This window comes from Phocoena sinus, chromosome 4, assembly GCF_008692025.1.
Source record: "Phocoena sinus isolate mPhoSin1 chromosome 4, mPhoSin1.pri, whole genome shotgun sequence".
In the NCBI taxonomy this organism is placed as follows: Eukaryota; Metazoa; Chordata; class Mammalia; order Artiodactyla; family Phocoenidae; genus Phocoena; species Phocoena sinus.
The window spans coordinates 135295891-135310727 of NC_045766.1; the positions used below are offsets into that span (position 1 = coordinate 135295891).

Genomic DNA, 14837 nt, shown 5'->3' on the forward strand with positions numbered 1-14837 from the left:
CGCGTCCCCGCAGAGCCCGCGGCCCCCGGGCCACCCCAGGCCATCCCGGGGCGCCCCCCGGATGCTCCGCACCCTGCGTCTCCAGCAAGCGCTCTGTCACGCGGGGTAAGCGCAGAGCCGGCAGAGAGTCTGTATAAGAACTGCCAGCCAGCCAGCCAGATATACCTTCCTGAGGAGCTCGGCACTGGCAGGCGAGAAGCCTCAGTGGCCAAAAGAAGTCCGTCCCGGAGAACCCCACTGTCGGCCAAGCACTCGCCAAACACCCCTTCACACATCTCCAAACAAGAACTTCAAATCAGCTCAAAACCACAGCAGACTCCTTTTAGCTGCGTCCTGAACCCCAGCAGTGACCATGCATCTATCGGCAAGCATTTATTGAGCACCTACTGACAGGTGTCCTGTCCTGAGCTGGGGGTGCAGCTGTGGACCAGATAGACAGGGGTCCCCGTGTGCAGGTGTCAGTGGTTGGAGCCACCCATGCGTTGGCACCCCAGCTCCGAAGTTCCTGGGGCAGTGGGAACAGCCTTTCAGGCCGCCAGGAGCAAACTGAGCCTCGGCCCCAGGAACCTCCAGGGAAATTTCACAGCTGCTGCCTACCAGCTTGGGGGGGGTTGGTAGGGGGGTGGCGAGCGTGAGACGGGCAGTTCCCAAACAACAGTCCTGTGAAAGCGCTGGGCAATAAGGTCCAGGCTTGCGGTCTACAGGCAAGCAACAGAGAAATTAGATTCCTGACCTAGAGATAGAAGACATTTTCTCGGACCCCCCTAGTCTTCCTGGGCCAGTCACTTCTGCTTGAGCCTCCGCCTGGGGGTTCTCTTGGGGAGGAGGCCACTGAAGGCTCTGGGAAGGGGTCCATTGGATGTGGCACTTTAGGACGCAGCCCAGCTAGCACAGGCAGAGCTGGCACTCCCCTGCACTACGGGTGCTAGTCTAAATAAACCCACACAGCAACTCTGGAAAGTTCTAAAATGTCCATAGCCTTGATGTGTACTTATACTGTGTGACATCTATTCTATGGAGGGGATCTGAACTGTAGAAAAGCTTTATGCATAGAAAAGTTCTTTGTAGTTTTACTTAAAATAACTAGAATCTGAATGTCTCAAAATAGAAAAGTGGTTACATTATGTTACGTATGATAGAATATTATTCTACATACTGGAATGTTTTATGTGGTCATTAAGATAATGTTTACAAATAGTTTGTAATGTTAAGTGAAAAATACAAAACCCTAAATTGTACATACAAGATGCTATGCATTATTTCAAAAGACTAAGAAAACACACCATGATGTTAATACTGTGTGCTAGCGATGGGCTTACATGGTATTTATTTTCTTATTTATACATTCTATGTTTTCCTTTCCTTTTTTTGTAATAACTATATTCTTTAACATTTAGGAAAAAATACATAAACTTTATCTGAAAATTCTCTGGATTCTACCCCATCAAGGCCATGCTGTATGTATTTAGTATCTTTTTGCTCACCTTTCCACAAAAGGACTCCACCAGGAAGGAAAAAATGGATCATTGAAGCAAAAATGTTTGTCCTGTAGAATTTATGTGCTACCCTTTCAATAATAACCCATGGGCCAGGTAAACATGCATGGACAGTGTGCTCCAGACCAACTGCAGAGACCCCCCTGTCAGGGGATGGGGTGGTCGATGTCTGCCCACCTGTCACCCAGTTACTTTGCAGACTGTGTGTTTGGAAGTGTCTTCAAAAAGGTAAAGTAGGGGGCTTCCCTGGTGGCGCAGTGGTTGAGAGTTTGCCTGCCAATGCAGGGGACATGGGTTCGTGCCCCAGTCCGGGAGGATCCCACATGCCGCGGAGCGGCTGGGCTCGTGAACCATGGCCGCTGAGCCTGCACGTCCGGAGCCTGTGTTCCGCAACGGGAGAGGCCACAACAGTGAGAGGCCCCTGTACCGCAAAAAAAAAAAAAAAAAAAAAAAAAGGTAAAGTAGGGCCTTCCCTGGTGGTGCAGTGGTTAAGAATCTGCCTGCCAATGCAGGGGACACCAGTTCGAGCTCTGGTCCGGGAAGATCCCACAAGCCGCGGAGCACCTAAGCCCGTGCGTCACAACTACTGAGCCTGTGCTCCAGAGCCCGTGCTCCAGAGCCCGTGGGCCACAACTACTGAGCCCACATGCCACAACTACTGAAGCCCATGCACCTAGAGCCCGTGCTCTGCAACAAGAGAAGCCCCTGCTCATCGCAACTAGAGAAAGCCCACGTGCAGCAACGAAGACCCAACGCAGCCCCCCCACACACACAAAAAAAAGTAAAGTATTCTGGGAGTGGTGATTTGCGGCATGCGGGATCATAGTTCCCCCACCAGGGATCAAACCCATGCCCCCTGCAGTGGAAGCAAGCACAGAGTCCTAATGAGTGGTGATATTCTTATTTCTCTCCCTGGTTCTCTCCATCCCACATGTGATGAATTATTTTATTGCAGTGATACCGTTGTTGTCATTCCCTATTCGTAATGATAAAACACAATTACAGATAAGAGAGTGTATTTTGTTGCCTTTGGCGAACTTGAAATGGCTTCTTTTCTCTTTCTCTTCCTTCTCCTTTTACTCTTTCATTCTCACCTCTTCCCATCATACAGGTGTGATTGGTCTTAAACAAACATAACAACAGAGCGACAAAGTCCTTGGGTCATTTCCCTTTTTTCTCTGGCTCCTCCACCTTCTCCATTCCTCTTGGTCCCTTCACTGGGAACTGTCCCTTGGGAGAGGGGACGGCAAATGTGGGCTCTGCTCCTCTTGGTGGGTTTATCGTCATCTTCCATGAGCTCCCACCTCAATGCAGGTGACATCCAAAGCCAGAGCTCCAGCCGCTTCTCGTTCTTTCTTAGGAAGATCCCAAATCTCAACTCGCAGCTTGGAGTTCCTGCTCATGTTTCTAACCCTTTCCACACGCTGCCAGAGAAATAGCGTCCCCGTCACCAGAGAGGACTGTCTTCATTGTAACCCACCCAGGACGCACATACGGAACCCAGGATCGTGCAGATAGCTCTTTGCCGTTTTCTCTGGCTGCTGTTCCATTGGCATCCAGATGCCCCTGTGTTAGCCTGGGGAACATGCCTTTCCCTTAGGACCCCTTCCTTCTTTCTTGTTGACCCTTACTGCACAGCTTCTGGTATCCCTGGGGGCAGCCCTCACCTGTCAGTGAGAAACACCTGGAAAGCCAGCAACTTTTTCGAGCAGCCACAGAGCATAACCTGGGTGCCGTAGTGCGCGAAAATTGCAATACTTCCTCCTCATGAGACAGACAAAGAGGAGGAAGGTCATTGAAGTCCCCATCCTGCCCCCAGTGACGGGTGAGGAGGTACAGAATGATGGAAGAGAGCCCGGCCCTGCTGCCTCAGCTGTGGTCCCCCCAGTGCCGCCGCAGCTCCATCCCCATGCCACACAGATGGCTGGACATGTTTGTGTCTTCTCTACTGGCCATTCAATGCTCGCATCTTTTCTGTCCCCCTTCCTTAGCCAACAGCTCCCACCTGATTCACTTGGTCACAGGAGGCCAGCTTCAGTTTGCTCCCAGGGCTCCTCTTTAGGTGGGAGTCCTGCACACAAGATGCATCCTTCCCAAACACGGCATTCTCCTAAAACCCTCTTGAGGGCTGATCCTGTTCCAAAAAGAAACCACTCCCAGCCTGCTTGGGGCCCTACAGGCCATTCCAGCTCCCAACCTCATTTCCCGGTGCTCTGCCCCTCTGAGCTCCCGGACCAGCCAACGAGACACCTCCATCCCCTGGTCACTGCCCATCTTTTCCCCCTGCTCCAGGCCCTTATTCATGGGGTCAGCCCTCTGCTTCCAGATTAACAAACCAGAGGTTGATGACTGTCCTGCAGCTGGAGCTCAGGACTTTTTCAAATCCCAGATCTTCAGCAAAGGTCTAAGACTAGGGAATGCTAGTCTTAGACTAGCTGCACCGCACAGGATGTGGGATCTTAGTTCCCTGACCAGAGATCAAACCCGTGCCCCCTGCAGTGGAAGTGCGGCGTCTTAACCACTGGACCGCCAGAGAAGTCCCTGTTAGCTCTAATTTTGAATTGGTTTTTAGATTAAAAAAATTAAGAGCTCTTATACTAAATACCTAGACTTTGGCTTCTCTCACAAAACCCAGTGGATTTAGAAACTTATGTCCATATTTGGCAGAACAAGTGGCAGGAGCTGAGGGCACCAGCCCCTTTCCAGACAAATGCAGACTCCACATTCTCCCTGACAAGGACACTCAGCAGGCCCCGCTTACGGAATGCCCTGCCTGGTTCTGCAGTTACTGAGTTTGTCACTTTAATTCTAGGCCCTTCCCTTGCAGGAAAAAGTTCCTGCAATGCCCTTTCTCTGGCTGTTCCTTCACTTTGCACACCTGGGAACTCACTTCCTCACTGACTTGTTTTGGCCTTGCTCAGATGTCGTGTTGCACGTGCTTTTTGGCTGTTTCAGATGTGTATGTTCTGTTTGTCCTTTTAGAGCAATGGTTCTGGATTCTTCAGGATTCCTTTGGGAATCTGAGAAAAGCTATGGCTCTCCCCAACCCTTACCCCAAATGCACACGTGTGCAACGTTTGAGCTACAATTGCGCAGACTTATGGACCCCTGATGTGCTAGATGATTCTTGGCTGCTGTGTTAGGAACTGCTGATTTAGGGCAAGGACTGTCTTTCCCATAAAACAAATTCAACTCTGTGGCATCAATTCTATGGGGCTCTACAGTGCACGGTGCCACTGAGTGTTGCCTGGTGGGCGGATGGCAAGATTATCCATTAAAATAGTCATTTAAGCTGCCTCTGCCCAGGTCTCGGGGGCACTTGCACTAATTTTTGTCACCCTCGAGTCATTCAAAGAAGACGATGCAGCTGGCTATAGACCCATGGATTCAGGCATCCCAGCTGCCCTTGCATTTGACAAATAACCACAGCCTTCACCTTGTTATGAAAAGAGCACAAATCCAATTAAGAAAGTTTTTCCAAAAGAAATAACAGTGTTGATTTCTGCCCCCACGCCCCGCCTCTCTCCACCCCTTTATGTCCTGGAATAATGCTGTGCTGATAAGAACATGGATATATTAATTACAGCTTGGAATGTTATTTATGGCTAAGAAAGAACACTAAATCTACACATACAGTGTTTGACATTTGACTACAAGCACAGCCCTTATGTTTAAAAAAAAAACCCTCAATCCGTCCAGTTTACACTGACATATGTCTAATCCTTTTAAATGCTGTGGATTTGAAAATCACAAAGGTAACAATATGTTGGCTGTTCTACTCAGCCAAAGAACAAGGAGACGCAGGAGTGAGATTAGCATCTCTTCAGTTCTTTGCATGTCTGAGACTATTTCAGTGTACCTCCAATTCCTGATAACACAGAAGCACTCTTGTGGCCAAAGTGCCTGAAATGGAAATGCATTGGCAAGCCTGAATTTAAAACTAGTGCAGGCAGGCTTTCTGGGAATGTGTGTGAAGGTCACTTTTTTTTAGAAACGGACTGTCCACAGCCATTGTCATGGTTTCTGTGTTATTTCAACCAGGACCTCAGCCTGGAAGTCTGGATTCATGTGGGTTTCTGCAGGTCCTCCACGGGGATTGAAGGAAAAAGTGAAGAAATCAGGGGTGGTGTCCAGCATGACTCAAAAGGGGATGAGAGGAAAAATATTCAAAGGAAATCTTTAGAAAAGCAAATTCCAAAATACTGGGTTGGCCAAAAAGTTCGTTTTTAAGTGCAAAATTTGTTAACAGTGAGAAGATTTTGATAACAGTCTATTGTTTGTTAATTTTTAAAATTGTCGTTTATTTTATTTAAAAATTTTTTATTGAAGTAAAGTTGATTTATAATATCATGTTAGTTTCAGGTGTACAGCACACTGATTCAGTTATATTTATATGTTCTTTTTCAGATTCTTTTCCCTTATAGGTTATTACAAAATACTGAGTATAGTCCCCTGTGCTAGACAGTAGGTCCTTGTTGGTTGATAACAATCTTGATTTTTCAAACTGAATCCTTATTCTAAGTAGTGCCCTAGTTTAAACTCGGATCCCTTTCTTTACAATTTTTCCCAATAAATAAATCTTTTCCGTGGATGACTAGTCAGTTCAATTCAGTATTTATTGAGTTCCTCTATGGGTAGGTTGTAGAGCACCCAATCAAATGTATGTTCAAATTCACCCATCTTGCAGATTAGAGCTAAAATATCCTTTCTCTTGCTAACCTCCCCCATGTCCCAACCAACACACACAAAGACTTTCTGGCAGAAGTGATTTTCTCTCTCTGCTGGGGACCGCTGTGCAGGTTCCAACAGCACCAGGGTGTCACCTATGACTCTGCCCTCCACCCCCAACAGTGATCTCAGGACTTCTTTTCATTTCTGAAGCCCCTACCAAAGGCCAGTCTGTACCGACTTTTACCAGGAATCTCACAAGAGTTTCAGGGCTGATCTCCTGGCCCAGTCCCACCCTCTTCATCCATCCTTGCATGGTCCACTTCACCACTCTTAATTTTCTGCCTCACATGTCAGTAATCAATGACCGTGTCGGCTGTCCTCCAGCAGTAAGCTCTACCAAGGGACAGGCTTTACCAAGGGACTTGCCTTTCAGTCATCTACTGTGACCAGCAAGGAGCTTGGCATGTGGAAAGAGATTCCTAGATATTTCTTGAGTGGAAAACGAGTTGCTCATCTAGGCGTGATTTGGGGGACGCCCCTTCCTGGACCAGTCATGGACCAGACCATACCACCTGATGGTGTCTGAGCACGACAGAGCCTCAGTGAACATTTGCTGAATTGAACTGAATTGAATTGAATTTTGGAGCATGGAAATTTGTACTAGAAAGGTAAATGGGAGGAATAAGTGGGAATGACACTACCTAAATTAAAATCCAGTGCTGTGACAGCAGATCGGACATTTTCTCCTCTGATACTATTCTTGAAATTACAAAATGCTCAAGGTATCAAAAGCATTGAAAAATTGGTCAAGGGAATTGTCTTTAATGAATGCCATGATCATTCAGTGTTCTATTTCTCTTGGCAGCAAGAATGAGTAAAAAGTAAAATTGGGATGGGCTCTGGGGGAACAGGCTCTGCAGGTAACCAGCTATTCTCTAAACCTGAACTAAAGCAATTGAACTCTCTGTTTCTTGTTTTGCTCATTTGTCACTCGGGGTGATAGGAATACCTGCTCCATCTGACTCATTGCATTGGCATCATAAAGTAAAATAGTTTCTTTAAATCCCTGTGAGATAAGGCAGTAAATTGAAAATAAGAAAGATAGGGAAGAGTGTTTTGAACAAGGCAGCTCAATGAGTTCTTGCTTTGATCCATCCTTTAGCCTGAACACAAAGCCATGACAGATAAGGTATAAAAATAGAAAGCTAAAAAGAGATATCTGGCTCAACAGAGGCAGAAGAAAACTCCTGAAAGCCTCTGACCCAGGGGGCTCTTTGTTTAAAATCAGCGGGGAGTTTGGCTCCTATGGGATAAACCCAAGACACAAACACCCAAGATGGCAGACAAGAACTAAGTACATTGCTTAAGTCAAGAACTGGGATGGGAGCCCCATGGCTTTCCATTGCCTGGAGACCAATATTTTAGAAGAATGAGAGTCTAGGAATGTGGGGCTGGAGACCAAAGCCCCAGCGAAAAACTGAGCCTAGTCACATGCTGGTCTCATGATGGCATGGACGTCCCCACAATCACTATGGGACAGAAGCCCCAAACTGCCTTTATAAAATCTGGTCCAGGATGAGGTCACAGAGCCCAGGTGAAAGCTACCACAAAATGATCATCAGGGAAAATCTCATTGGGTGGGGTGGAGGCAGGTGAGCAGAAAAACGAAAAGAATAAAAACAAAACCCCACTCAAATTGAGCCTAAAAATCAAAACTCTAAAACATGTGAAGAAATATAATATGAAGGACAGTCAAAAATCCTTGACTCATTTTATGAAGCTAGAACACTCATACCAAACTGGATAAAAAAGGACAAAAAAGGAAAATCACAAGAAAATATCACTTCTGAAAATAGATGCAGAAATGCTAGATACATGGTATATCTCTCCATCTATTTGTATCATCTTTAATTTCTTTCATCAGTGTCTTATAATTTTCTGCATACAGGTCTTTTGTCTCCTTAGGTAGGTTTATTCCTAGATATTTTATTCTTTTTGTTGCAATGGTAAATGGGAGTGTTTTCTTGATTTCACTTTCAGATTTTTCATCATTAGTGTATAGGAATGCCAGAGATTTCTGTGCATTAATTTTGTATCCTGCTACTTTATCAAATTCATTTATTAGCTCTAGTAGTTTTCTGGTAGCATCTTTAGGATTCTCTATGTATAGTATCATGTCATCTGCAAACAGTGACAGCTTTACTTCTTTTTTTCCGATTTATATTCCTTTTATTTCTTTTCCTTCTCTGATTGCTGTGGCTAAAACTTCCACAACTATGTTGAATAAGAGTGGTGAGAGTGGGCAACCTTGTCTTGTTCCTGATCTTAGTGGAAATGCTTTCAGTTTTTCACCATTGAGGATGATGTTGGCTTGTCATATATGGCCTTTATTATGTTGAGGAAAGTTCCCTCTATGCCTACTTTCTGGAAGGTTTTTATCACAAATGGGTGTTGAATTTTATCGAAAGCTTTCTCTGCATCTAATGAGATGACCATATGGTTTTTCTCCTTCAATTTGTTAATATGCTGTATCACATTGATTGATTTGTGTATATTGAAGAATCCTTGCATTCCTGGAATAAACCCCACTTGATAATGGTGTATGATCCTTTTAATGTGCTCTTGGATTCTGTTTGCTAGTATTGTGTCGAGGATTTTTGCATCCATGTTCATCAGTGATATTGGCGTGTAGTTTTCTTTCCTTGTGATATCTTTGTCTGGTTTTGGTATCAGGGTGATGGTGGTCTCGTAGAATGAGTTTGGGAGTGTTCCTCCCTCTGCTATATTTTGGAAGAGTTTGAGAAGGATAGGTGTTAGCTCTTCTCTAAATGTTTGATAGAATTTGCCTGTGAAGCCATCTGGTCCTGGGCTTTTGTTTGTTGGAAGATTTTTAATCACAGTTTCAATTTCAGTGCTTGTGATTGGTCTGTTCATATTTTCTATTTCTTGCTGATTCAGTCTTGGCAGGTTGTGCTTTCTAAGAATTTGTCCATTTCTTCCAAGTTGTCCATTTTATTGGCATAAAGTTGCTTGTAGTAATCTCTCATGATCTTTTGTATTTCTGCAGTGACAGTTTTTACTTCTCCTTTTGCATTTCTAATTCTATGGATTTGAGTCTTCTCCCTTTTTTTCTTGATGAGTCTGGCTAATGGTTTATCAATTTTGTTTATCTTCTCAAGGAACTAGCTTTTAGTTTTGTTGATCTTTGTTATCATTTCCTTTATTTCTTTTTCATTTATTTCTGATCTGATCTTTATGATTTCTTTCCTTCTGCTAACTTTGGGGCTTTTTTGTTCTTCTTTCTCTAATTGCTTTAGGTGCAAGATTAGGTTGTTTATTCAAGATGTTTCCTGTTTCTTAAGGTAGGATTGTATTGCTATAAACTTCCCTCTTAGAACTGCTTTTGCTGCATCCCATAGGTTTTGGGTCATCGTGTCTCCATTGTCATTTGTTTCTAGGGATTTTTTTATTTCCTCTCTGATTTCTTCAGTGATCACTTCGTTATTAAGTAGTGTATTGTTTAGCCTCCATGTGTTTGTATATTTTACAGGTCTTTTCCTGTAATTGATATCTAGTCTCATAGCATTGTGGTTGGAAAAGATACTTGATACAATTTCAATTTTCTTAACTTTACCAAGGCTTGATTTGTGACCCAAGATATGATCTATCCTGGAGAATGTTCCAGGAACACTTGAGAAAAATGTGTATTCTGTTGTTTTTGGATGGAATGTCCTATAAATATCAATTAAGTCCCTCTTGTTTAATGTATCATCATTTAAAGCTTGTGTTTCCTTATTTATTTTCATTTTGGATGACGTGTCCATTGGTGAAAGTGGGGTTAAAATCCCCTACCATGAATGTGTTACTGTCCATATCCCCTTTTATGGCTGTTAGTATTTGCCTTATGTATTGAGGTGCTCCTATGTTGGGTGCATAAATCCTTACAATTGTTATATCTTCCTCCTGGATTGATCCATTGATCATTATGTAGTTTCCTTCTCTGTCTCTTCTAATTCTAGTCTTTCTTTTAAAGTCTATTTTGTCTGATATGAGAATTGTTACTCCAGTTTTCTTTTGGTTTCCATTTGCATGGAATATCTTTTTCCATCCCCTCATTTTCAGTCTGTATGTGTCTCTAGGTCTGAAGTGCGTCTCTTGTAGACAGCATATATATGGGTCTTGTTTTTGTATCCATCCAGTCAGTCTGTGTCTTTTGGTGGGAGCATTTAATCCATTCACATTTAAAGTAATTATCGATATGCATGTTCCTATTCCCATTATCTTAATATACCATGTTCTTGGATTGGAAGAGTCAACATTGTGAAAGTGACTCTACTACCCAAAGCAATCTACAGATTCAATGCAATCCCTATCAAACTACCACTGGCATTTTTCACAGAACTAGAACAAAAAATTTCACAATTTGTATGGAAGCACAAAAGACCCCGAATAGCCAAAGCAATCTTGAGAATGAAAAACGGAGCTAGAGGAATCAGGCTCCCAGACTTCAGACTATACTACAAAGCTACAGTAATCAAGACAGTATGGTACTGACACAAAAACAGAAATATAGATCAATGGAACAGGATAGAAAGCCCAGAGATAAGCCCATGCACATATGGTCACCTTATCTTTGATAAAAGAGGCAGGAATGTAGAGTGGAGAAAGGACAGCCTCTTCAATAAGTGGTGCTGGGAAAACTGGACAGGTACATGTAAAAGTATGAGATTAGATCACTCCCTAACACTATACACAAAAATAAACTCAAAATGGATTAAAGACCTAAATGTAAGGCCAGAAACTATAAAACTCTTAGAGAAAAACATAGGCAGAACACTCTATGACATAAATCACAGCAAGGTCCTTTTTGACCCACCTCCTAGAGTAATGGAAATAAAAACAAAAATAAACAAATGGGACCTAATGAAACTGCAAAGCTTTTGCACAGCAAAGGAAACCATAAACAAGACCAAAAGACAACCCTCAGAATGGGAGATAGTATTTGCAAATGAAGCAACTGACAAAGGATTAATCTCCAAAATTTACAAGCAGCTCATGCAGCTCAATAACAAGAAAACAAACAACCGAATCCAAAAATGGACAGAAGATCTAAATAGACATTTCTCCAAAGAAGATATACAGACTGCCAACAAACACATGAAAGAATGCTCAATATCATTAATCATTAGAGAAATGTAAATCAAAACTACAATGAGATATCATCTCACACCAGTCAGAATGGCTATCATCAAAAATCTACAAACAATAAATGCTGGAGAGGGTGTGGAGAAAAGGGAACACTCTTGCACTGCTGGTGGGAATGTGAACTGGTACAGCCACTATGGAGAACAGTATGGAGGTTCCTTAAAAAACTACAAATAGAACTACCATATGACCCAGCAATCCCACTACTGGTCATATACCCTGAGTAAACCATAATTCAAAAAGAGTCATGTACCAAAATGTTCATTGCAGCTCTATTTACAACAGCCCGGAGATGGAAACAACCTAAGTGTCCAGCATCGGTTGAATGGATAAAGAAGATGTGGCACATATATAGAATTGAATATTACTCAGCCATAAAAAGAAACGAAATTGAGCTATTTGTAATGAGGTGGATGGACCTAGACTCTGTCATAAAGAGTGAAGTAAGTCAGAAAGAGAAAGACAAATACCGTATGCTAACACATATATATGGAATTTAAGAAAAAAAAATGTCATGAAGAACCTAGGGGTAAGACAGGAATAAAGACACAGACCTACTAGAGAATGGACTTGAGGATATGGGGAGGGGGAAGGGTAAGCTGTGACAAAGTGAGAGAGTGGCATGGAAATATATACACTACCAAACGTAAAATAGATAGCTAGTGGGAAGCAGCCACATAGTACAGGGAGATCGGCTTGGTGCTTTGTGACCACCTAGAGGGATGGGATAGGGAGGGTGGGAGGAAGGGAGACCCAAGAGGGAAAAGATATGGGAACATATGTATATGTATAACTGATTCACTTTGTTATAAAGCAGAAACTAACACACCATTGTAAAGCAATTATACTCCAATAAAGATGTAAAAAAAATTCTTGCAATTCAATAATAAAAAGGTAAACAACCCCCCCCGCTCCAAAAAAGAAATGCTAGATACAGTATTTGCAAACTGAATCCAGTAGTTCTAAAATAAGCACTATATCACAATAGAGGTAGGTTTATCCAGGAATGCCAGGCTGGTTTAACACAGGATAATATGAGAAAATCAGTGTGTGTAATTAACATGTTAGTAGTATTAATAATAATATTATGATGTGATGGTTAATTTTATGTGTCAACTTGACTGGGCCACATGGTGTACAGATAATTGTTCAAACACTATTCTGGGTGTTTCTGTGAGTGTGTTTTGCGATGAGATTAACATTTAAATCTTTAGACTGAATAAAACAGATTGCCTTTCCCCAAGTTGGGTGGGCTTTACCCAATCAGTTGAAGACCTGAATAGAACAAAAGACTGACTCTCCCATAAGTAAGAGTAAGTGAGAATACGTCTGCCTGACAGCCTTTGAACTACGATGTCGGGTCTTCCTGGTTCTATTGCTCTTGGTTCTTCCATGGCAGCATCTGTCAGAAGAGAGCACAGCATCCATTCCCAGGGCCTGAGATCCACACCTACCAAAAGTAATCTAAGCAGAGGAGAAATTGGTTCCCTCGACTCCTAGAAAACATCCTCCTGCCACTTCAGAGGAAAACTCCTCTCCCGGCACCGTTTATGTTTCTCAGAACCAGCAGAATCACTTCCTTGTGATTTAAGAGTAGGCAGTCAAAAAAGGTCTGAAGACTTTAATTCAGAACTTTCCAGTTGCTCTTGGGGCATTATAAAGTGAAATCATACCATGGTTCCAGGCTACCAAACTATGGAGTGACATGGAGATAGGAGCGTTAGTGCAGCGACGTGGAGATAGGAGCGTTAGTGCAGCTGCAGAGCAATGATCCATGCCTCCTCTGTGCAGAATTGACAGCAGGGAGGGAACAATTGAGTACATAAACGAAGAGAGCACAGACCCATGTAATATGTGAACTTTTTCATCTGCACAAAAACATCTAGAATATTCTTTAAAAGAAAAAAATGCTGCCCTGTGCGCTCCGCGGCGGCATGGGCACCCTCCCCTTCCAGGCGTGAGGCGCTGTGAAGAAAGCAGAAGCGAGCGGACTCCACGGGTAGCGAGGCGCTGCCCCAGCCCAGCCTCCCTCGCCTTCGGCGCTCCCGTCGTGTGGGCCTGGGTTCCTCAGCACACCCAGCTCCAGCAGCCCCAGAGCCTGTCCTCAGTCCTTCGGAAGCCCCGGCGCCAGCCCCGGCCCTTGGCGGGGAGGATGACGGAGCTGCAGTCTGCACTGCTACTGCAAAGACAGCTGGCAGAACTCAACAAAAATCCAGTGGAAGGCTTTTCAGCAGGTTGAATAAATGACAACGATCTCTATCGATGGAAAGTCATTATTGGTCCTCCAGATACATTTTATGAAGGCGATGTTTTTCAGGCTCATCTCACTTTCCCAAAAGATTATCCCCTTAGGCCTCCTAAAATGAAATTCGTTACAGAAATCTGGCACCCAAATGTTGATAAAAATGGTGATGCATGCATTTCTATTCTTCATGAGCCAGGGGAAGATAAATATGGCTATGAAAAGCCAGAGGAACACTGGCTGCCTATTCACACCGTGGAAACCATCACGATTAGTGTCATTTCTATGCTTCCAGATCCTAATGGAGACTCACCTGCTAATGTTGATGCTGCAAAAGAATGGAGGGAAGACAGAAATGGAGAATTCAAAAGGAAGGTTGCCCGCTGTGTAAGAAAAAGCAAGAGACTGCTTTTGAGTGACATTTATTCAACAGCTGTAACTTCACTCATTTCAGGGTCTCCGATTGAGAAACATGGCACTGTTTTTCCTGCACTCTACCCACCTATTGCTGGACTTCTGTTGTAACAATTTGGCAAACACTGGCTGGAACTGGGCTGCAATAAAACATGTCAGTATCAATGCTGACAGGAGCCTAACAAGTGCCAACTTACAGATGATTATGCATTTTGAATTCTAAAGAACTGTTTTAACCTTCAGGAAGAATTGTAAAGACCTGTACATAGCACAACATGATCCAGAAAATATAATATACTGTTCATGTACATCCACAAACACACCTTGTACCCAATAATGCTTTCTTGTAGTAAAATAAGAATCATGTAAATTCTAAAAAGATTTTAGCAGGTTTTCTTTCCCTATTCATTGTTCTTATCAGTTTTAAAAGACTCCTTAAAGCATGTCAGATAAAAAGCAATTAGGATTAAAAGTTTCCATTTAACTTCCTTTAAACTATTGAAGCTTCATTAGATACAGTATTCATGTATCTAATGAAGATACACTTACTAAACTTTGTATCTTCTTTGTTTTGACACACTTCCCTTTGCTTTAATCTCCTCTACCAGGAAGTTTTCAAATCATTTAGTGCAAATACTGAAACACTCAATAAGCAGCTACTTGATTTTTAAAGATGACTTCAGAGGAATGGTTGTCACTAGTTGCTTTGTCCCTTTTGTATTATATTTGCATCCATCTCTTGGATTGGATATTTCAATAACATGTTTTCGTTGTTGAGAGCTCTTGAATTCAGTCATTATCCCCATGAA

At 43.0% G+C, this 14837-nt stretch overlaps 1 pseudogene; it reads left to right on the forward strand.

Moving 5' to 3' along the window:
- The first annotated feature begins 13464 nt into the window (after positions 1 to 13464).
- LOC116753527 lies at positions 13465 to 14208 on the forward strand (annotated as a pseudogene).
- The last annotated feature ends 629 nt before the right edge of the window (positions 14209 to 14837 follow it).